The following is a 25475-nucleotide window of genomic DNA, read 5'->3' as shown; positions in this document are numbered from 1 at the left end:
GTGTTATTGCTTGTTTAACGCAGAATTATACGCATTTCATCTTTCAAAAGTCAGAGGCTGTTAGACGTATGAGTGATGAAGTGAGAGTATGTTTTTCAGGTGCATCCGTAACCTGGATTACAAAAATTGCTATATTATCTGATTTTCATGAATATTTAGTAATAGTGTAAATAAATTGTTAGTGAGGGGTACAAGTTCTTTATTGAATGTGGGAAAAATACATTATATCGGGGGTATACATGGGAAGACATGCAGGGATTGTCAAGAGAACAATTTGGGAAAAGGCAGGTATATTTGATGAAGCTTATATTTCATGATGGAATCTGTAAGGTGTCGTCCAAACCAGTCCACACCAAGATGGCTGGAAGGGAGGTGACATCATTACAGCTCTATCTTTGCCATTGAAACTTGTCCATTTAGGATGTGAGGAAAGTCTGGAACACCAAGAGGAAAAGCCTGCATTGGTTCAGTATTGTAGGGAAGACACAGACAAATCATTACAATTACATACATATCTCGAGGACATTTCATAACAGGCAATCAGGAAGAGTGGCCAAGAATATTTTTAGTTTTGTGACAAGGAAAGTTATCAGCAGTAACCTATTTGCCTTGGTGTGTCAAAAAAAAACCTTAATGGCAGTCAGTTCTCTGCTGCAGATCTTGAGATTGTTGTGTGATTATTATTGGAAACACATCAGTTGAAACAGTTGGCATAACTGTTTGGTTTGAAATGTCATGGTCAGTTTGGAATTAGTAGGTAAGGAAAAGTGAAAAATCTGTGTGCTTTTCCTGTGCCAAAAATCTCAAACAGTTTAAGTCAGGTGGAAATGTCTTCATCACTCATGTAACACACTCATGTTATGCCACTAATGTTTTGGGAAAGAAATCTGTGAAAACTTGCACGGGGATGGTCTAAAGAGTTACTTCCCTTACATACCAGGATCCTGATTTTGAATTCCAGAATCTCCCTGATTCTTATCTTGGATAATTGAGTACAAAACTGAAGCTCTAGGTGGTACCAGAATAGTAAATGTTTGTGACCTGTGACCAAATTCCGCTTGCTCACAAAAAATGGTTGGCAACTATCATGCCTGGCGTTAAAGTCAACATAACATTCTCACAACTGTCTTATCAGTGTTAGTGTCAGTTAATGCCACCATGGAAGGCATAAAGATTATTGCAAAATCTTTATATGACCGACTAAGGTACACAAGAAGGTGTCAGACTTTATGTGGCTCTGTCAGCAGCATAAATGTCAAGTACAGAGAACAGTAATCTGGGATGGTCAAATGGAGCAGGACATAATTCTACAAGCAGTGTGTGGAGCTGGGGTGTAGGTGCAGGGCATATGTACAGCAAGCAGTGTGTGGAGTTAGGGTCATGGTGCAAGTAGTGTGTGGATTTGGGGTGTAGGTGCAGGGAATATATACAGCAAGCAGTGTGTAGAGTTAGGGTCATGGTGCAAGTAGTGTGTGGAGTTGGGGTGTAGGTGCAGGGAATATACAGCAAGCAGTGTGTGGAGTTGGGGTCATGGTGCAAGCAGTGTATGGAGTTTGGATGTTGGTGCAGTTCACATTGGGCCATGCGATAAACCAAACAAAAGCCGATTGGAAACTGTCATTATCGGTGCAGAAGAAGGAAACTTTCTGTACTACCAAGAAGCCACAAAACCATGAACTACATTGATGTGAGGTTGTGATGCAGGCTAAAATGTAGACATTTTGTCCTTGAAATATAGTTATCTAATTTCAAAATGTATCTACCAATAAATAAATAACTCCAAAAGAACCCAGATCAGATCTTACTTTCAGCCAAGAGTGGGGACAATCAAGACTTGAGTCTAGTCAATTTATACTCTGGGAACTAGGTCATCTCACTTGGCCTCAATCATACCATCAATCATAACAGATCAAGAGTGCCATTCCTCCATGTCAAAATATCATTGTTTGTTGGACAAGTAACTTAAGATTTATTGAATATAGTGTATACTGAATGAAGTGAATATTGAATACAAGGTGTCCGCCATATGATATAGGGGCTATATCAGTGGGGAATAACTGTATGGAAATGTGATTTTCAAGGTTGTTTAAAAATACATTATCTGGTTCAGGACAAATAAGTACTTGTATAAACTGTTCAGGACACAGTAAGTATGCTACTAGTTGCTTTTCAAAGTGGAGTAATCGAACTGGTATGAACTGTTCAAGAGGTATTAAATAAGAAGAAACACAGGTTTAGTGAAGCAAAAATAATTGTTCTCCAATTTGCCATTCAAAGGGGAAATGTTAGACTACCACTTAGTCTCTGAATGTATAAAATTTTGATTGTAACAAATAAAGCCCCAGGGAGACAGAGAAATCTAGACTTGCTTCAATCAGGGCTTTCGCGTTGCGCGGATTGCTAGGCTGTTGGGAAAATAATATGGTTCAAGGACTGTGAGACATGAAAATACACAATGCCATTTAGAAAGTGGTCAAATGTAACATATGTTATATTTGGGATTACACTTTCTTTGTTAAGTACAGATTAGTACTTTTGTTGGGTTGAGTCCCATCCGGGATTCGAATCCGGGATGTGAGACAGACTAAGGAAATACATGTACCAGTGTTTGATGTTCAAGGGCAATAAATGTCTCCCTGTGCAATGACTATGGTCTGCAGGTGGAATTATACCATACCAAAAATGATAAAATTATCTTGCAGCCCTAAGGCAGAGATATGATAAGACTAGCAACACTTAAGGTGTTGATGTGAAGTGGAAGAATTTATCGATAAGCGTTAAGAAAAAACACTTACTTTGCCAGTTGGTTTGAAAATTCAGATGAATGTCTTGGTGTGGCATGTTTATGGGCGGTTGGTCCTGGAGGAGTTAAACTTCACCCAGAAAACCACTGAGGTTTAGAGAATACATTTGTAATTAATGGACTTTGAGTTGACAATGTTGAATGATGAAGTATGTAGTTTCAGTACACATCTCTAGTCCGTGATGTAGCCAGCATTGTGATGAAGGTGTAACAGAATGGTGAGGGAGTCGGGGTTTATGCCGTTTTTTAACAGTATTCCAGGAATTTCGAAGAAGGTGACACCAGAAATGGGCTTCACACATTGTACCCATGTCTGGAATCGAACCCGGATATTTGGCATGAAACTTTAACCACTAGGTTACCCCACATAGGTTACCCCACATACAAGACCACATTCAATATGGGTGACGCCATAATGGATTTTAGCATTATTGGTAAAACTCAGAAAAAAACGGAATGAATGTGTGTTGCTGTTCTTGGTTAGTAGATAGGGGTTACAATGGTTTTGAGCAGTGAGTGAGGACCCTCTTCAACAAACAGTCGCTTCTTATTCTAGTGGGCCAGATGGGCTTACATTTGACCGTGTACGGTATTGGTAACTCGTGTAAGATCTGTGACTGAACTGCAGCAGAGTAAAGAATTGGGCCAGCATAGCACTGTGTACAGTATTGGTCACTCGTGTGAAATATGTGACTGAACTGCAACAGAGGAGTTTCAAGATGGGCCAACATACCGCCATGTACGGTATTGGTCACTCGTGAAAGATCTGTGACTGAACAACAGAGTCTAGAATTGGGCCGACATGGCACCGTGTACACTATAGGTCACACTAGTGTGCCTGATGCCTATCTCACAGTACAAGTGTGAAAGGCTAATAGCAGGCACTGTGTAAATCAATACATGCCTTACATCAGTAATCACCATGTTGACAATTCTCTCTAAATACTTGCTGGAACCCATTTCTAACGCGGGGAAATAATCAATCTGTTTCTCCCGTTAGGGACATAATATCCAATACAATTTACTTTCTTGCTGCGGTGTGCTGCAATTTTGGAGTGAATGACCACCATTTTTCTTGAGTATAAAGGAGGTTTTTGTTGATTGTTCCACCATACTTATGTAATGTTAATTTCATTTATGTAATTCTTGCTATATGCATTAGGAGGTATGTTAACAGTTGTTAGTTGCCGCCTCTATGGTTAACCAAATTATCCCTTGTGCATCACAATAGCCCATTGTTGCAATTGTCATATTTCAGCAGAATCATTTTATACATTGTGTGGTTGTGTACAGTTAAAACAGCTTCTTGTATCAGCCATACAAAGATCAGACTATCATTTATTACATTTTTTCGCAATGAATATTTTTACGACACTTTTATTTCCTGTTACATCACGGCCATGTTTACTTACACCATCCCAGAGCTGTGGAAGCCAACACGAGTCTTTCATTTGTTGTATTCTAATTGGAATCGCCTACACCTCCCTCAACTCATTCTTTTTCTCTTTTAAATGCGAGGATCAAAATGTCAGCATATTTTCAATGAACATTGATTTGATGATTTTTGTTTATTTTTTAATGATAAGATCTTTCAATATGGTGTTTTCCATGTGGGCTTTATAACAAGAATCAGTGTGAAACATATGCTGTACATGGAGCTGATGACAGTGTTGAAGCCAGTCGCCTCTTCACTGTTTAAATGTGTTGACTAGTCCTGCAGTTGGCCCTGATTGAATTTGAAAACCCAACCCACTGCCCTGGTTGCTTCATCTTTAATGAAGGATAGTTTACAATTTGTGATGATTTGTGCTTTTGTCCATTGAATTAAGCCTGGGTTTGTGAATACGTCCTTCAAAATTCATTCTAGCCTGCTAGCCTAAGACAAGTAAATTTTGCTGAGGTAGATCTAAAGATGACAACCTTGACTAAATGTGTTTGTTGGCTATCTCGGAACAAGATCTCAATGCTTCAGTTTTACTGCTAATTGGAAATGAATACAACTGACAGAAAAAGGGAACGTACTAAACATTTTTGTTTCATTCAAACAGAACTAAGTGCCAGCTCTCAAGAGCAGTGAAATATGGTTACACAAGTTGCAGAAAAGATGCAGTTATGATCTGTGATGCATGATGTTATCCCCCCAATAGATAATGCTCATGATTATGAAAACAAGTTAGTGGGTTTGTGTAAGTGGCTTGCTCCCTTTCTTCCCCTTTCCCACCTAACCCTTGCTGCCCACCAACCCAACTTCTGCTTGTCACAGTACTCAGTAGCAACCATAAGTCTCCTAATACTTCCCCGCTCAACAGCACGACAACATTGTCAACAGAAAGTAGTTTAATTCCCTCAGTAGCTGACCCTCCGAATGCTTTCACCAACTTCTGTATCTCCGTCCTTGCATCACAAGTGGATTACGAGCTGAGACAGCATGGTGCAGCCACACTAACAAGTATTAACCATGTGCTATGGCGTAGATTATTGTGTGCCCAGCTAACATTCTTGCCTGATCAAATCCAGACAATCACTCTGTCTGCTGGAGCTAGAGATTTGTCAAAGATGCTGCAAAAATGTTTGAGATGCTTTGACAGTGAGACATGGTTGTTGAGAGGAGCCATTGGACTTAACGAGGGTGTAGTTTGTGTTGGTGGCTTGATGCCATCAGCTAAGGACAATCTGGACATGTGACAATAGAGGTAATGGTAAATAAGTACGTACCCCTCCTGTGTACGATATCATTGTCATTGGTACGCAGTACGTCCTGGTGAACCTGCGGCAGCGACGGCAGTGGCGGTAGCGGAAGTGGTGGTGGTAAAACTTAAGGTAATCCAAGCATTATCCATTCACTACATTATATCACAGATTTATTAACATTTTAATGAATGACATCCAGTGGTATTGGAACCGAGTAATCCAGGTGTGAGAGAGGGACTCTGATCCCTGGACTGACCATGTGACCAGTGACAGGTTGATGTACTGGGGGGAGCCAGTGCTGCACGGTGTGGCGTCAGTCCAACTTGGGTCAAGAATAGTCGCACTGGTCACACAACATGAAGTAAGAGGTGGGTGCAGTCTCTCATAGACACAGGACACTATCACCGAGCATTCGGCTCCATGCTGTTTTTCCTGCAGATTAATCAGTGAAGCTGAGCTGACTGGCCAGAGTGAGAGAGAGCTCTATAATCGCACATGTGCGTGGTGGTCCACAGTGGGCTTGGTTTGCCAGACCTTCGGACAGCATGAGATGTGGCCTCCTGAGCTGATGGACCCCTTCCCCAGGGAGGACAAGTATAGGGTGACACTTTCCGACAGAGTCATGGAGAAGGAGGTGGAGGCTTGTGATACAACACTTCCTACAGCTATGAGCATAATGTATGCAGGTTAATAAACATACTGCACTCAGGAGTTACGATGTGACCGTCCAACTTCATTGACAAGTGGAACCAGAGTCTGTCGACTTTAATGCCACCCTGTCGTTAACACAGACACGCACATAGAGGAACGGAGGAGGAGGAGGCATGTAGAGGCGGCAGCAGCAACAGGCAGACGCAGAAAATCTATGTCGTAAAATCCCAGTAATATATCTTACTCTGCCCACTAGCAGTTGTATTCTTGTATGGATGACAGCCCTCTCTGTTCACTGTTGAGTGATAGCACCTGGATGGGTGTTGATTGCTGCATCTGTAATGTCATCTGAGTTTCCATGTGTGTGGCTCCGGTGACCACAGAGGACTCGCTACCTGCAAGCATCTTTGAGCCAAGCTAACGACTGAGCAGGCTGCAGGCAGGCAAGCAGGCTGGCAGGCTAGCATCAGGTGATACTACTGTCGTACAGGTGTTCCGCGATGACGGCAAGGAATCCTGTCACAGCGTCTCCTGCTGTTTCTGACTCTGCTGTTAGGCACCCGGGGGGTGTATAACCTATTCATACATTACCTCTTCTGCCATAGAAAGTGAGAAAATGAATAAATGATTGCCTATTGATGTGCTGTTAAGCATGGCTGAGGCTGTCAGGTAGGTCACAACTTTGATTGTCCTTATCCTGACTCATGCTCTTTTTGCTTGTCTTCTTCTTCTTGCGAACATAGTGGAACACTTGTATCTCCCTAATTGAAGCTCCTTCAATGTAAAATCACTAATTAGTACACCACGAGTTACCTCCCTTCCACAAGCGGCGGGAGCGAGAGCCACCTCTCTACCCATGTGCCTCACTCTCTCCTTCTTAGCCCAGTGAGCTGGGCGTGAGAAGCGCCTGTGTCTCCGACACACTATATCCTTGGATTATATTTAGTTAGTTACCTCATTATAGACATCTATAGAGGTTTAGCTAGTATCCTTCAACAATTATATATTGATATTTAGTCGGTGTTTCTACTGTTTATTCACGGGGCGCCATGTTTGTTCTGTGGATTCGTTGATGAAAATTCTGTACTGTTGCAGATTCGTTTTTATTCTGCTGCTGATCCATTTAATATGCCCTAGCTGTACTGCGCCATGTTCATTTTATTCAAGTGGCAGTTCGCGGTACTAATTTATCAATTCTGCCTTTAATAAATAAATACTTTATGTTTGAGGCAGCGCAGCAGATAGAGTCCGCGTATGCAGAGTCTAGCCATGACTGATACACCTGAACCCTCGCCAGTCTACTGCTGTTGGTGGACCCCCTCCGTCTGGTATTCGCTAGAGTGGTGGAAGTGGGGCGTAGTCCGCCGCCTCAAGAAGCGTCCTGCTTCCCCAGACATCCCATCGTCGCAGCCGAAGACTAGAGGGCTTCTACTGCATCTCAGCGCCAGACTTCACACCCCAGGGGCAGCGTCGACCTCTGAGGGAAATCAGCGAAGTCTACTAGAACTTTCTCAGCCGAGATTGTTCCGTCGCAGATTTGGGCCTGTATGATGATCAGCCGATCATCATACCTGATAATACATCAAAGAATGACCGATGTCGGCAACAGTGATGTCAGCGCCAGATCAACATGCAGCCTGATGTACTAGCGCTGATATTCGATGATCTTCCTGAGGGTCCGTCGCTACCAACACTCAGCGCAGACTTAGCACCCCAGGGCAGCGTCGACCTCTGAGGGGAAATCAGCGAAGTCTACTAGGACTTTCTCAGCGAGATTGTTCCAGCAGCTGAACTGGGCCTCTCACGATGATCAACCGATCATCATCCCGGCGTCGCATACAAGAAGCGACCAGTGACATCAGCAGAGATCGCCATGCAGCCTGATGTCTCTACACTGATGTCAGGCGACTTCCCTGAGGGCTCAGCAGCTGTCATCGCCAGAGAGGGCACCGACCGCCGTCGCAGACCATCCCAGGCGAGCTGTTGCGGCAGATCATGACCATGATGGAGGGCCACTACAGGCGGGAGAAGCAGCCAGCCCAGGGCCTGAGCAGCGCAGAGACAACACCCCAGAGGCACCCCAGTCAGCGTAGCAGCCACGTGAAGCAGCCGAGAAGGAAGTCACAGACCACCTCGGCGAAGGACCCAGATGTACAGTCTTAGCGAAGGCTTTTCGCGAAGGCGGGAGAGATCGTCACCGTCCTCGGCCTCATCCTCGAGATCACGGACTCAAAGGTCATCCATAGGCGCCAGATCACCTAGGCGATCTCCGCGCCCGTTCACCCGCGGCGATCTCCGCATTACATCACCCGCGTCGATCACCTCGCGGAGTCACCACACAAATTCGGCAGCGTCACCCGACATAGAGATAGCAGCACACAGGTCACCATCAGAAGAGCATCAACCTCTCATCACCGATGCTGGTACAGAAGATGATGGAGACATCATCTTCTCAGGCGCTGAGATAAGATATTGGATGGTAAACAACCTAGATTTATCTTCACCGTCCAAGAGTGGCAACTCAGCGCAGACATACCTGATGAAGGAAGGCGATGTAGGCGTCGTCACCCTACCTCCGATCGACCCGATTGCTGCGGTGCCACAGAATGTGGACACAGCCTACCATAAAGGCATGTAAGTTCAAGCGCCAGAGGCGTATGTTCTTTGGCCTTAATAGATCTAGAGCGATCAATGAGATTCTTATCACCAGATTTACGTGACCACGACTTCTGAAGATGATAGGATGATCTACTCGGCTCTACTTATGCAGAACCAGCAAGAACCACACCCTGTATGAAGCTAGCGGCTCATATATTGATGGGACTCTAGACGCCCGATAAGGAAGTCCCAGGCGCCTCAGCGAAGAACTAGAGCCTCACCAGTTACAAAGGGGCGTCCGCGGGAGGAGTAAGCCGCGCCCGACCCACATCCTGTTGAACACAGAGGTGGATTCCGCGAAGCAAGCATGAGTCAGGATAAGTATAAAATATCAATTTTTACTCTAAAAATTACATATATATATACTGATGGGGCTCTGACTTCGATACCTTCGAAGGTCGCGAAGGCTAAGTGGCTCAAGTCTGCTTCACCCAGAAGATCTAGAAGGGATGCTTGAGAGCTTACGTGAAGTCTCGGCGTTCACCGAGGAAGTATCCTCCAAGGTCTCCATATACTAGCCACTTTCGTCATATATAGCTACTTTCGTCAGTCCGTTCAAGACATCGCATAAAGTGTCTATCAACTGTATGCCATATGCGATCTATAAGCCTGGCGAAGACAATTGCACAGGCTATTTACAACACAGAGCGTCGCTATATTAATTAGTCAGCGGCGTTTCATAGATATTCACAGAAATCAACTTTCCGTATAGATTGCTAGAATATGCTATCCCACACTACGATACGATTATCTACATGCGTGACCATTCGCAGAATCTGCAGACAATTCAATATCGAAATTGAACAGCAACCTGTTACAGCGAGTATAACTCATAATCGTCAAGCGTTTCTGAAAGTAATATGTACAACAAGTTCAGCTTTAATTCTACAATTATGGCGATACATTCATGTATACAGTCTACAAGCTGACAACTTGCAAGTTTATTGTACCTTTATATAAGGAAGTCGAATTATATTCAAAACTGAAGTTACTTTCGACAGCCAGGAAAATAACCTACCCAGCATTAATATTACAGGCGAGGTATTTGGCGCCGGAGGTTTCAGCGTTTACCATTAACCCTCGAAACCGTGGTCACTTTCGGGTAACCCGGGAAGCTACGGTGAAGACCGGCGATTATGCTAATATAAGCGGCGGCAAGATTTTATACAAGGTTTTTCCTGCTACACGGTGACATCACAGCGGGTATTCTACAGAATCAAAATGCCTTGTTCTGATTGGACGCGATGGACAACGACCTCGCGCAGAGGTCGGTCTTAGTTCACAGTTCAAGACTCACGTTACAAGTGACAACTATATATCAGTGAGCGAGCAAGCCTCCTTACAGTCCAGTTAATCTGAACCTTCATGATTGGGCTGCTTTCTTCAGGTTAGAGACCTCCCCTGTCAAGTTAGGGCGAGGGGACACGGCAGTCAGGCGATTTTACATAAAGTTCAGCGAGGACAGACACACCTGGTTGTGCACCTACATCGTCAAAAGGACTTAGCGAATTTACCTAGACGACGGAATACAAGTGGATCTAAATCCACAGCGTCTCAGTCTACAACTGAATTTCATCATCAAACTACTAACACAACTAGATGGTTAGTAAACCTACTTAAGCTTTCTGATTGGAGGATTAAAAGCGGAAGTTTCAGCTCCAACCGGGGATCTGTATATAGTGCTCCAACACCTCACAAGTGAGGTTTATGAACACGCCTGGATGACATACTTGGACTTCATGATACGATGATTCTATCCACGATGGCCAGCAAGAGCACTGTAAATTTATCTCCACCCGAACCAAACAGGAGGGAAAAATGCATCAGATTATTTCCTCTATATTCAAGTTCATGAGACTGAAGTCTCATGTACTACCATCTCCTTGGATCAGAACTGTCATACTATGTGCCTACAAGACTGATGGACCCGATCCGACCCTCCATGAGCTTCTAATACTCATGATATTAGAAGCGCTAACTTCTACAATTGATCTACACAAATGTTATTTGAAATTATGGAGGGTTATTTCTGGAGATCCGATATGGTGGTTGCCAACCATTATCTGAGAGATATCACCGTCAAGGGCGTCTCAGGTATCCACCAATTCGGTTCCAGGGTCCTCGCACAACAGTTGACAGTTCCTCGGAGAAGATAAGTCAATCTTACAGATTTCTACTTATCTTATAACAGTACTAAATAGCTACATGCTATATATAATTTGCTTAAGTTCTTTTTATCATCACAGTACTATGATTATTACATCATACAATATATAAGTTAACAACTCTACAGAGTTTGTTATTATATATTTACCTTAAGTTAATCATATCTTAAAGCGTAGTACTATGGTTGCATTATAAATGCATTAGCTAATAAACTCTACAGAGTTTTGGCTATTATATCACGTAGCTTAAGTTAATTATATCTTAAGCATAGTACTATACACATATTGTAAAAATATATTAGCTTACAAACTCTGAGGTTTTGCTATTATATAGGTAGCTTAAGCTTATTCATATCTTAAGCTCAGTACTATGTTTATATCATATAAGTATATTAGCTAACAAACTCTAAAGAGTTTTTGCTAATTGGCTTAAGTTTCATCATATCTTAAGCATTATGGTTACATTATAACATGTATTAGCTAACAAACTCTCACGGAGTTTTGCTATTATATATGTAACTTAAGCTTATTCATATCTTAAAGCAGTACTATGTTTATATCATATAGGTATATTAGCTATCAAACTCTAAAGAGTTTTGCTATTATATATTTGGCTTAAGTTTCATCATATTTTAAGCTTTATGGTTACATTATAACATGTATTAGCTAACAAACTCTCAATACTTATGAGTTTTGCTATTATATATGTAGCTTAAGGTTTCCTTCATATCTTAAGCTCAATACTATATTTATATCATATAAGTATATTAGCTAACAAAACTCTAAAAGGTTTTGCTATTATATATTTAGCTTAAGTTCATCATATCTTAAGCAGTATGGTTACATTATAAAATGTATTAGCTAACAAACTCTACAGGAGTTTTGCTTTTATATATATAGCTTAAGTTTAATCATATCTTAAGCTCAGTACTATGTTTTTAACATAAAAGTATATTAGTTAAAAACTCTAAGGAGTTTTTGCTATATACATTTAGCTTAAGTCTAATCATATCTTAAGCTTAATACTATGGTTACAATATAAGTCTATTAGCTAATAAACTCTACAGAGGTTTTGGCTATTGTATATGTAACTTAAGTTAATTATATCTTAAGCACAGTACTATACTCATATTGTAAAATATATTAGCTAACAAACTCTACAGAGTTTGCTATTATATATGTAGCTAAAGCTTATTCATATCTTAAGCTCAGCACTATGTTTATATCATATAAGTATATTAGCTAACAAACTCTAAAAAGAGTTTTGCTATTATATAATTAGCTTAAGTTTAAGCATATCTTAAGCTTAGTACTATGTTTATATCTTAAAGTAATTTAGCTAACAAACTCTAAGGAGTTTATACTAGCAATTTAACAAGCTTAAGTCTATTAGTCTTAAGCATTGTATTAATGTTATATATACTTTATCATAATAAGTACATTGTAATAAGTACATTGTAATAACTAACTTTATATGGCAGCTGATAAGTTAGCAGCAGGAATTCATCAGTTCAGTGCCTTTATGAAGTTCCCATAGGGTTATTACAATCATCACAGTTCAAATCACTAATTATTAAAATCAAAGTATTATATATTCCCACCTCCTTTTCCATTAGGATTCTACAAGCAAAAGCATGAGTCAGGATAAGGAAAAATATGTAATTTTTAGAGTAAAATTGATATTTTATACTTATCCTGACTCATGAGATAAACTCCCTCCATCCTCCCCACATAACACTTTGGATTTCCTGTAAATTCAAATGTTGGGCTCAGTATATGAGGAGAGAGTGAGGCACATGGGTAGAGGTGGCGCCCTCGTTCACGCGCTTGTGGAAGGGAGGTAACTCGTGGTGTACTAATTAGTGATTTTACATTGAAGGGAGCTTCAATTAGGGAGATACAAGTGTTCCACTATGTTCGCAAGAAGAAGAAGACAAGCAAAAAGAGCATGAGTCAGGATAAGTATAAAATATCAATTTTACTCTAAAAATTACATTTTGGTCACCTCGGTCAACATTTTAATCACGGTGAACAAAGATCATAACAGCTTCTGAGGATGCTTTGGACCAGAATTCCATCATTGAAAGTTAAAATGATTATCAAAGAGGCCATGGGTGTTATTGATTAAAAAGTTGGCATCAGTATACCACTTTAAAGTATCATCAATGTCAGTTAATAATAAAATTGATTATTTTATATGTATTTTGTAGTTCAACCAATAAGGCCAGCTTGTGATGGTTATGGCTAAATAACTGATCCATAACATTTTTAAAATGAATTTTTATTATTTTTCATTGTCCATGTTAATCAAGGAAATATTATTGATAATGTTTCTGTGGAAGTAAATTATTGATTATCAATATTCATAAATTGGCATCAAGTAGCATCAGGATCATGATATTTAATAACATCCCTACCAAAGACCATGTTTTAATAAGATATTCTATATGTTGCAAAATAATGACACGGAAACCTAGATTGGAATGACATTTCGCTGAATGTATGGAAAGCAAATCACCCACGTTTTGTCAAAGCGTTATGTTTTTTTCTTCTTAAATCTGTTTGCTAATGTTCAGAATTGTAATGCAAGACTCCATTATCTGTTACAAGAGCTGTAATCCCACCCTGGTATGTTAGTAAATGGATTTTTATGATGGTTCAGTCGTGCTGTCTCCAATTAGCACGTACTGGCTGTATTGAATTCAACAACAAACTGAAATGTCAGACGAGTCCAGTAATTAGTGTAAGATGAAATCATTACAGTAAAAATTCTTTCAGAGTGGGGCTAATTTGTTAATACCCTTTCTGACAGGTTAGCATTAACAATGAAAGAAGGAAGGATTTTCTCAAGAGCTATTGATGGTTTGTGGGGAAATACACACTTGCTTGTATTACTTCCACATTGATTGCAGTGATAGATTTCTTCCCAGTGTTCAAGCAGCAGGTAGGAGAGATCAATTAGAAGCGATAAGCCCCAAGATAACAGGTGCTTGTTCCCCATGATAACAGGTGCTTGTTCCCCATAACAGGTGCTTGTTCCCCATGATAACAGGTGCTTGTTCCCCATGATAACAGGTGCTTGTTCCCCATAACAGGTGCTTGTTCCCCATGATAACAGGTGCTTGTTCCCCATAACAGGTGCTTGTTCCCCATAACAGGTGCTTGTTCCCCAATGATAACAGGTGCTTGTTCCCCATGATAACAGGTGCTTGTTCCCCATGATAACAGGTGCTTGTTCCCCATAACAGGTGCTTGTTCCCCAATGATAACAGGTGCTTGTTCCCCATAACAGGTGCTTGTTCCCCAATGATAACAGGTGTTTGTTCCCCAAGATAACAGGTGCTTGCGTGTGGTAACACAGGCAGATGTGTTGGGGACTTGAACATGCTTATGTATGGAAGAACGTTTCACAATCCTCAAATGCTGAAAATATAGAACAGCTTTCTGAAATACCTTACAAGCCTATGAAGTATCAAGTGGTTGAAGAATACAAGTGGTATCCATGTTTTCAGAAAAAGTGGGGCATTTTTGCTCAGGGTCACTTGATCATGAGGTTCATTTCCGTGCTGGGTCATTGTTGTGGCTGTCGTTCTGACCTGCTAAAAGCCAAGTCGACCTGGTGTGCCTACATGCCATGTTAACCATTGCTCACTCTAGAATGTTTGGGTTGACATTCTTCACTGGCAAAACCTAACTGACAGCCTAATTTGATTTTCAAGCGTTTGAATCATCCTGTTGCAGTTTATGTAGGTGATGTTCAGAATGTTTTCATGATAGGTATTCTGGTGCCATGTCATCCATCAACACCTCTTGAAGAACCGCATGCAGGAGGCAAGTTTCCAAGAGTGAAGTGGCATATTTTACTAGCCCTAATTGACACTTGGTTTCAGACCTCAAGATGTTGGGCTGAAAATATTTTGAAAAAAATATGGAGACAGCAGCCTTGAGATTTCATTATGACGTTTAGAATCGTTTTCTTTCATAGATAGTTGTAAGTGAATAGGTTTGCATTTGATTTGCAGGATATACATTCAGGATAGTTTGTAGCATGCACTGGTTTTGTTTGTGATTCAGACAGGTGAATAGAAACTTGGATATATTTCTTTCAATGGTTTAAAACACTTTTCAATGTTTTAGTCTTCTGATGTATTTCTTTTGAAAACATTTCTGTAATTTCAAAACCAAATGTACCGCTTTATCAAGTTGCAAGGTTTAAGTGTCTGGACAAAAGATGACTACACAGAGCTTTGGTCCGTTGTTTAATCTCTCCTTAACGCAGCGCATGCTTTCTGTGGCAAGTGATCAGCTCATCATCTACATCGATACAGTCAGATACAATAGCTATCACACGATAAACCAGCGTTCACACAGGAAGGGCACATTAGAGGGAAGACACCAGTTTTCTCTGGTATTTATGTCGGCAGTCTTAAGACAGAAGTGTCTGCAGTGAGTGTCTGTATTGATCGTAAGCTAAGTCATGAGCGGTGATATGTGGAAAAGATATGAAGAAAGATTCCAGTAATTAAGTAAATCTTCTCCCACAGTTGGACATTTTGTCAAGACTTCCACCCAACTGTGTTAAAAAATGAATCTCGCACTTCAGTGGTAACAGTTTTGGGATACGACAGCATTAAAAATTAATAGGGAACATGGTATTGATCCACAGAGATAACACATTATAGCCCACGGAGAAATAATTGTTGAGAAAATTCTAATAGCATGATGCATCTCAACACAGCCACCATCGTTAACACAATCTAGACTCTCATAAAAACACCTCATTGTCTCCAGGCCTGTCTTCCAGGAGGCTCAGTATTTAGAACAGTCTCTGGCTCTGGTAGATGTGTGCAGTAGCCTTAAGTTAACTCATCTTAAATCTTAAGCATGTAACTATGGCTTTTCAGAATTAATACACACTTATTCATATTTTGTACATTGGGAAAGTATTGTCAGAACTGTGTTTATGTATGTGATTACAGGGTAAAGTACAGTTGGGTCATATTGAAATATTGCCTTGATAACTTTTATGTTGGAAATCTATTATATACAGTAAGTTTCAATTGAAGATTGGAATCAGACAAAGATAGGTTTAGCATTGATATTTGAAATGTGAAATGGTAAATGCAAATTTGATCTGGCAATAACCCTACAAGAAAAGATTCCAAATGATTCCAGAGTTGTACAATTTGTAACATGATACTAAACGATGATAAACACGGTTTATCATTAATAATCCATCAGGATGTCAGGGCATATTTCTCATATCGCATCAAGAAAGAAAGACTCCAAGATACTTGATGCCATGGCAACATCTTTTAACCACACTAGCCAATGGAATATGGTTCATATGATTGTAATTGTTTGGTGGAGCATATTGATACTGATTGGTCAGCAATATCGTATCAACATGAGATCATTATGGTGAAAACTAACTCATAGTGCCCTCTCCTTTTGGGGAAAGTAATATCGTGCTGATTTTTGACAAACTTTTCGTGATGTAAATGTTTATATAAATAATATGGTTGTGACTTTACAGATTTGAATTCAGACGTGTAATGTAGGTTTTAGAGGAATCTTAACCAGTTGCTTTGGTTGTTGATTATGTTCATCAGTGTCTTATTGAAATAGTCAAATTCTTTTGATGCAAATTCCCGGTAACGCATAGAACGATTGCGCTGAAGTTGTATTGAACTGTGTTTCCCAGGAACTGTGGTCAACAACAACATATTAAAACGTTAACAAGATGCAAAACTGATTGAATTGATCTAGATTAGAGCAGATACAGTAGATTATTAGATAAGTAAAAACACTATCTTGGTAAGTATTTGTAAATTTGATTGTGGGATAGAGGTGCTTCTCCATTGTCCTGTTCTTGTTCTTTAGGCTTCTGCATCTAATCAGATTTACAGGTAGTCAATCCAGCCTCCATACAACGTGTGGGAAATGTTTTCACCAAAACTCTGGGTAAATTATTACCCAAAGACAGGGTCTTTTTCTGCAAGATGTAATGGTGTTTAGGGCAAAACCATGAATAATTGAAGTAGCCAGAGCCTTAGGCTCGGCACCTATGTGTTGGTCAAAGAAAGTGTGCTGTCGGCACCACTTACAGGACCGATCACAACCAGTGTGCTTCTAATCACAACCAGTGTGCTTCTAATCACAAGTGAATTTATCAAAAAGAATTGCTGATAAGGAAGAAATTGGGGCTGTCTGATGGAGAATCAGAGGAATCTAGGATTCGTGACCTAACTACAGATGATGCCCTGAGCTACTCAAATGGATGGGGAAAGTCCCTCGTTTGGTGTCTGTTCACAAACAGACGTGGTTTCATACGCTTGACTACCTCTGTAAGACCAAGCTGACTGAAATTGTCTGCAGATTACTGGCTAACAACTTGAAGATGTCATTGACAATTGTCCTTCTGAGAGGCCTTGTTAATTGAGGTATTTATCAGCATCCACCTCGAATGCCCTCACTACTACCATTAGCTATTAGTAGAAAGATAGTTTGCTGCCCGATTTATTGATAAGTCAGAAAGCAGGCGGTTGTCAGGCGTGGAGAATTGTTGCTGCCGTGAAAGATGTCTCAGTGATGTATGTCCATTTGCCAGAAACACAATTGACCAATATTTGGAAGCAGCCATGGTGGGCAGCGAATGAAGTGAGTGGACACTTGGATTGATCTAGTGGTCAGGCATTGGAACAGAGCATCTGATTGTGTTTGGAATGAGAGATGGACATGATCGTTAGCAGAGGTGTGAAGAGGTTGTCGTGTGACTCTCGCTCAGATAGTATCGCTTTGTCACAGAGTATGACTTAGTGACAGATCATGTGACTGATCATGTGACTGTTGGAGTATCATTGTATCTCTTTGGAAATATACTTGTATCACAGGTCATAATTGTGTCTCAGAGGGTATTGTGCATGGCAGAGTGTGTGACTGCATCGAAGGGGTTGTAACTGCATCACAGATTGTTTGATTGTCTTGTAGAGTGTGTGACTGCATCACAGAGCGTTTGTCTTGTAGAGTGTGTGACTGCATCACAGAGTGTTTGATTGTCTTGTAGAGTGTGTGACTGCATCACAGAGCGTTTGATTGTCTTGTAGAGTGTGACTGCATCACAGAGTGTTTGATTGTCTTGTAGAGTGTGTGACTGCATCACAGAGCGTTTGATTGTCTTGTAGAGTGTGTGACTGCATCACAGAGCGTTTGATTGTCTTGTAGAGCGTGTGACTGCATCACAGAGTGTTTGATTGTCTTGTAGAGTATGTGACTGCATCACAGAGTGTTTGATTGTCTTGTAGAGTGTGTGACTGCATCACAGAGTGTTTGATTGTCTTGTAGAGCGTGTGACTGCATCACAGAGCGTTTGATTGTCTTGTAGAGTGTGACTGCATCACAGAGTGTTTTTGTCTTGTAGAGTGTGTGACTGCATCACAGAGCGTTTGATTGTCTTGTAGAGCGTGTGACTGCATCACAGAGTGTTTGATTGTCTTCTAGAGTGTGTGATTGAAGTCGTCACATGGAGTATGAGTGCATCACAGAGCATATTATTGTATTTCAGAAAGTATCACAAAGAGTATTGTTTCATCACAAAGAGTATTGTTGCATCACATACAGTATTGTTGCATCACATAGTTTATTTTCAGACTGTCAGAGACGTTATGACTGTTCAGCAGTGTGTAACTGTTTTGTTGTGTCACAGATGTCAATTATCACAACCATTGTCACAGAAGGATAGACTATCATTGCTTCGTATCTGAAGTAACAGTTAATATTTGGAGAAACAATGTTGTGACAACCATTTTCCAGGTATGTGATACGACAGCTTTGGCAGCAGAATAACCTTCTATACATGCTGGTATTCAGGGAATATTGCCACATGTTCAGCCCGGCGTGTCATACCCAATGACCCTGATACATCTGTTACCAGGGAGGCATTAAGTGCAAAGAACCACGACATACTGTGTCATATTGTGTAGATATGGAACGTCACTCCAAGAAAATAGTCAGTTTCACTTTCCCCACAAAACATGACGAGCAGTGAGAGTCAACTGAGTGAATCACTGAAAATGAGTAGCACCACGTGTTCACAAATAGTAAAATCATATGGAAAGTCGGTGCAGGATTAAGCAAATCAAGACAGGTCTCGGAGGGAATTTCTCAACCAACCTACACTATCAAGAGCTATTCAGAGATTTTCCTGGGTCATGTTTGAATGTGCTTCACTTACTGGGGTTTGCTTCACCTAAGTTTAGAGCAATTGCGTGACTTACTGCACAGTCTTCAACAGATAAGGGTTTCAATGTTAGATTATGAAATATATGATTCTCATGAAGATCCGGGTTGGAATTGGTCATCAGCCACCCATGATTGTTGTAAAAGGTGATTAACAGGATCGCGATGTCGTTCTTGCTGACTTGGTTGACACATGTCATTGTTTCCCAATTGTGTAGATCGATGTTCATACTGTTCATCTCAGGATTGTCTAATCCAGACTATTGCTGAGTGCAAACAAACTATTGACACACATGACCTTTAGCGTTTGGTTGAATTATTAGAATAGTCATAGGCCCGTGAAGATCCGGGGTAAAATAGGTCTTCAGCAACCCATGCTTGCCACGAAAGGCAACTATGCTTGTCGTGAGAGGCGACTAAAGGGATTGGGTGGTCAGGCTCGCTGACTTGGTTGACACATGTCATCGGTTCCCAATTACGCAGATCGATGCTCATGCTGTTAATCACTGGATTGTCTGGTCCAGACTCGACTATATACAGACCACCGCCATATAGCTGGAATATTGCTGAGTGAGGCGTAAAACTAAACTCACTCACTCACTCAAGTAGTCCTAAAGTTAAACTGGATGAGCAATGTGATCAAGTTGCATCCATTGCTAATGTGGAGCATGTAGACTCCTGAGAAGTTTACGACAACTGATTCATCATTGTAGTTAATCTGTCCTGATATGTTCACTATAGTAATGTGAAAGTATTGGTGGTGCTTAACTTCTTTTGAGGAATATAAAGCCGCAGTTGCAGTCAGTAAAACCTGGACTATAGTTCAGGCTGTCTGTGAAAACATCCAGTTCATGTATTAACATTTTGCAGTAAACAGGAAGAGCTAGAAGTGCTTCCAACGCATTTGAGGGAATTTGTTTGCCAAGACATGAGAGGCATTACACAAGTGTTCTGAGCTGTTAGAAAACATCCAGGGAGGTCGAGTATAATGCTGATTGTCTCTAATTAGGTTCAGCTGGTTAAAAAATGGAGCCTGAAGAAATCTTTCATGTAAACACACACTCCTCTGTTGAGCAAAAATAAAAAGTTGATGAGGAACTGTTTAGTGCAGGATGGAAACAAACCCAAAAGAAGGAACTTCATCGTTTACCTTCGGGATTGGTCACATATTTCTGTTCATCTAACCTGTGGTGGTGATGATCTTGAAGTGAGTGAGTGAGTTTAGTTTTACGCCGCACTCAGCGATATTCCAGCTATATGGCGGCGGTCTGTAAATAATCGAGTCTGGACCAGACAATGCAGTGATCAACAGAGAATGTTGAGCAAATGGGCATGTTTGTGTTGGCCTTCATTGATTACCTCTTGGTATGTTTGAGACATCTAGTCACCTCATTCATGACAACTTGCTGGTCAGAGTTGTTCCCCTTGGCCAGGGTGTGCTGATCATAAGTTTGAACCTGATTGTGAAACTTGATCAGTCGGCAACATGCACATGCTACTGGTTTTCATCAAAGTGACAGTCATCTGAGGCCTGCATTTTGTAGGCTTTAAATCTATTCTAACACAGTGGGATATAATGAAAATACCTTTCAAAGAGACACTAAACCCAATTCTGTCTCACTCTCGCTGTAATGACATGTGGTAACATGGTATTATGATTCAGAGATATATCACTGGCAATTGCTTGAAATTATCATCAATCTCGTCTGTTCCCCAGAGACTTTGTCTTCGAACCATCGTGTTTATCAACAGCATGGCTCTGCCTTATTTCCTCTTCTTTGCCCAGATCAAAGAAACCTCATCCAGCAGCGCCAACCGTTTGTTGCAACCCCTGTTTGTGTTGTCCCCAGGTCACTTCCACATAAGTTCACAAATCCTTCTTCTGGTAACTTTCTGACATTTCCCTCCAATTTTCTTCCATGATTCTGTCAAACTGCTTTCCTCAAACAGCCCATTAACATTTGCTCCACCTACAATTTAATTACTAAATGTGAAAGCCCTTCCGATTCGCTTCCTAATGTGTACAGACAGTTGAGATCAGTGTGTACAAGCAGCATGGCAAACAGCCGATTACATCACTGCGTGACTGGCACATTCACAGCACAGAGACTAACTCTGTGTAAGTCTCTTCTTCAGACTGTAGGAGAGTCCATTTGTGACTTGAAGCATTCACCCTGGCTTAAGAGTAATTCTGACTTCAGGGTGGGCAGTGTGTAATAAGAACCGCCATCGTTAACGCAATCTGGACTCGCCAGAAAGTTCTTCCTCAGCTTCAGCATCCAAATCACTGACTTTCACTGGTGATGATTGATCATTGTAACACAAAGTTGAAGAATTCAAGATGAGGGGTTAAAAAGATTCAGTTTTTTATTTCTTAAACATAATCACAAGAGGATGTTTTGAATAGGGAATCTGCAAAGCATGAACTTTCATCAAGAAACCTTTTTCTTAAACGTAAAGTCAAACGAATAAGAGAAAGTGGTTCTCAAAGAAAGGTTTCGGAATTAAGAAAATGATCAAAAGCAATGCTGTTGGTGATCTTGTAATGCAGATATTGTTATCACTGAGGAAGGATTGGACTTTAGAATACATGGTTGTCAATAGCCAGTGTAGATAGACTAAATGTCCATCCCTCGTCCTCTCCTTTGAGATAAACTGGCTAAGTGCCTGTTGTTGGCCCTCCATTATCATCGGAAGATGAAAAGAAAACTTCTTGTCCCAGTTGTTGTTCCTGCATTAAACAGACAAATTTTCTCCTATCATTAAATGCAAATGGGAATATTTTTGTAAATTTTGGGAGGATATTACCCCAAGGAAGCCTTAATTGTCTACACATGCAAGGATAATTCTGCAGTTAAGTGTAAAAACAGAGACCAAATCTCATGGATCAATGCTTATTACGACATGAAAAGCCTGATTACGCAGGAAAGAGACGTTTTTCATGTTCGGTTTAATAGCAGGATAGGTACAAGATTGATTAGCAGTTTTTGGATGGATGCACCAGGCTGAAAAAGAATGCATTTTTGGCCACCGAATTTTTTTTGTTAAAGACTTCATTAAATGTGCCAGAGATTGTGGTGAAATTGGCCAATATCCTCTGAATTTGATAACTTCGGTCAGCTAGTTTCATGTATCTGGGAACCTTGCTGGTTCCTTGCTGTATATGGCTGAAGATTGTCGAAATAATTGGAGCAGTCTCAAATGAAAGTCTGGAGGGGTTGGCAAGCAGTTTATGGAAGTTTTGCTATTCTTGGTGCCCTTGACCACGACCTTGAAACCAAGGTTGCCTGTTTACTCCAGCATGACGTGCAGTCGCATGATGAATGTATGCTGTTCAACGTTTGATAAGGACCAGAATGGCCTCATTTGGTCAAAGTTGTGATCCTTAGCAAATGTTGAACAGTGTAAAACAACCAAGGACATGTCATTGGCAACAAAAACAGTCTTGTGTCAAGATTGAAGGATGAAGCTATAGCGTGAATTCATCTCCCAACCCACATGGTACTGAGCTCAGTGGCTGAATCGCACACAGTGGTGTTAAAACCTGGGACACAGGGGAATGTAGCTTTATAGTTCCATGTATCATGGATATTTAAGTTAAACATTATTCAACATAGTTTTCCCTAATGGGGTCGACTTTTCTTGGCAACATCATAAATCATTCCCACATTATTATGACTTGGGTGTCAACTGCCAGCTGTGTGTAGTTCATCGATGGAACGTTACTGAGCAGATAGATCTGTGCATCGTCCTTACAGTTATGTTTGCCATAACAGGTGCACCAGTGCATCGTGGGTTATTGAATATGAAGAAACGATATCGGATACGTTTGTTTCTGTATTGATACAGATACAAGATGATACACTTGCTGATTTGTTCCTTATATTTCAGTGACCCCCCACAGTGTTTTTGTCACAATTTTTAAAATTGTGTTGTGATTAGCATTTTGAGTTCATTACAAAAATAGCAAATGCAAAGATGTTTCTTGAGCATCTTGTTTCCTTAGAACCTGCTCTTAAGTGTCCACACAATTTGACGTAATTATGCATATTGTGATATGTATCGTATCCTAACCTGTGTATTGTGATACGTAATGTATCATGGCCCTAATGAGTCATTTCACCCCAATTGGCCAAGTGTACTTGCAACGTTATGTGATATGTATCGTATCCTAACCTGTGTATTGTCATACGTAATGTATCATGGCCCTAATGAGTCATTTCACCCAAATTGGCCAAGTGTACTTGCAACGTTATGTGATATGTATCGTATCCTAACCTGTGTATTGTCATACGTAATGTATCATGGCCCTAATGAGTCATTTCACCCCAATTGACCAAGTGTACTTACTAGCGTTATGTTGTGATAATGAATGTATCATGGCCCTAATGAGTCATTTCACCCCAATTGACCAAGTGTACTTGCAACGTTATGTGATATGTATCGTATCCTAAACTGTGTATTGTGATACGTAATGTATCATGGCTCTAATGAGTCATTTCACCCCAATTGGCCAAGTGTACTTGCAACGTTATGTGATATGTATCGTATCCTAACCTGTGTATTGTGATACGTAATGTATCATGGCCCTAATGAGTCATTACACCCCAATTGGCCAAGTGTACTTGCAACGGTTAGCAAATAACTACTAGCTGTTATCCCTCAACTTGTCGATTGTATTTTACCCCTTTGACCATCTGTTTCTCCCCAAAACAAACAGATCACTGGTCTTGACCCAGCAGAGGGTGATCTTGAAATGGCATCTGTTCTGTTCTGTGTTCTGGTGGTGTAAATCATTCTTAATGGTCATTTACATCGGATGTTATGGTAATTTATCACATCTCTGGAGTTGGTGGGAGCAGATTATCATGTTGAAGTTGCAACTGGTAAATATACACAATACTTCGCTTGTTGCCATCAATGTCCCCTATAATCAGATTGGTTTATCTTGAACTTATAACAGTTTATTTCTGTACCATCAAACATTCTTGATAGGATTAGCATGGATTTTCTGTTAATAAAAATCCATATCTAAACTATCACATATTATTCTGCATTAAGTCTGAAAGTAACCAATCTTGTGTTGAAGATGGTGACAACTTCCGTGTTTTAACTTCCTTATTCTTCCAGTGCAGAATTGACATTTCGGGACATATTTATACCCTTTTCATTGATAAACCTCAAAAGTGCCACTTACAGATTGTTTTGGGTTTTGGTGAACTAGATATTTTTTATTGTATTTTCAAGGTTGAACAACCTCGAATGGTATTTTTGCGATGGCATGTCAGCAAGAACACCCAGAGTCTTTGCTTTCAGAGAGCTTTCCTCTTCAGCTCCTCTGTATTAAGTACATCCACCTAGCTCTGGACTGTAATATAATTGATTGCAATTGGTTATTCGTTAAACAGACAACCTGAGTACTGTGTTTCAGAAGGCTGTAGGTATTGATTCTGTAGACTAACTGTGTTCTATTGTGGAATGGTTGATGGCGACAAAGTATATAAAAGCATTGTACAAATATTTTGGTGTTAGGGGAATCTGTCCTTAGAAGTGCATTAGGTGGTATTGGAATTGTCATTATTCTCAAATAGACCTCGTAAAAAGTAAACCCTGCATAGAAATGGTTTTATGGTTCTTCTTTTTGGTTCAACCCTGTAACATATGTGTATATCGATGAGAGGAATATATTATCCATTACTACTAAAGAATGCTAATGTGTTTTATATATTCCCCATGTTTGGTCACTCTCCTGTGGCTGGTTTTGTTTATGAGGTCATCAAGATAGAGTGGCTTTGGCCTTGGTGGCTTGTTGGAGTTGAGGGGGGTTCCTGTTGGAGTTGAGGGGTGTTCCTGATTTATTTGGTCATTTTATATTCTCCAAATTTCTTTGGGTTTCAGTTATAAAAATGAACTTTTTTCATTGAAGTTGATCTTTAAATAGTACTTTTGTGATATAAATATGACCCAAAACTAATCATGCCAAAAATCGTCGTATACTTTTTGCATGTGCATAAACACAGCTTTCATATTCAGCATCTGGGTCCAAAACACACTGATGGCATATGGAATCGTGACGTGGAATCTTTTCGGATGAATGTCAAGTTAATTGGTTGAGCAACAAGCCATTTATCAGTATTTGGTACTGATCGTACGGTCTGTGCATGGTTAAGTAATGTGACAGTGATTCATTGGGAAAGGAATATGCAGTTCACTATCACATTGGAGTGATGCGTCTTTTCTCTCAATTAAATTTTGAAGTCCCCTGATTT

At 40.4% G+C, this 25475-nt stretch overlaps 2 protein-coding genes across 2 annotated transcripts in view; one reads left to right on the top strand and one right to left on the bottom strand.

The window, feature by feature from the left end:
• LOC124289413 (potassium voltage-gated channel subfamily A member 1-like) overlaps positions 1 to 5617 on the bottom strand; it is a 139903-nt gene extending 134286 nt beyond the window's left edge. Inside the window, exon 1 of the mRNA XM_046726034.1 lies at positions 5519 to 5617. The gene's annotated coding sequence lies outside the window, so the exon portion shown is untranslated. The remainder of the gene's footprint in view (positions 1 to 5518) is intronic.
• LOC124289414 (U1 small nuclear ribonucleoprotein 70 kDa-like) overlaps positions 1 to 25475 on the top strand; it is a 124402-nt gene that overhangs the window by 53821 nt on the left and 45106 nt on the right. The window lies entirely within an intron of this gene.

Source organism: Haliotis rubra, unplaced genomic scaffold (genome assembly GCF_003918875.1).
Source record: "Haliotis rubra isolate DU_JTF1 unplaced genomic scaffold, ASM391887v1 Scf440, whole genome shotgun sequence".
Taxonomy (NCBI): domain Eukaryota; kingdom Metazoa; phylum Mollusca; class Gastropoda; order Lepetellida; family Haliotidae; genus Haliotis; species Haliotis rubra.
The sequence above is the reverse complement of the archived record's forward strand: the minus strand, read 5'-3'. Positions and strand labels throughout refer to the sequence as shown.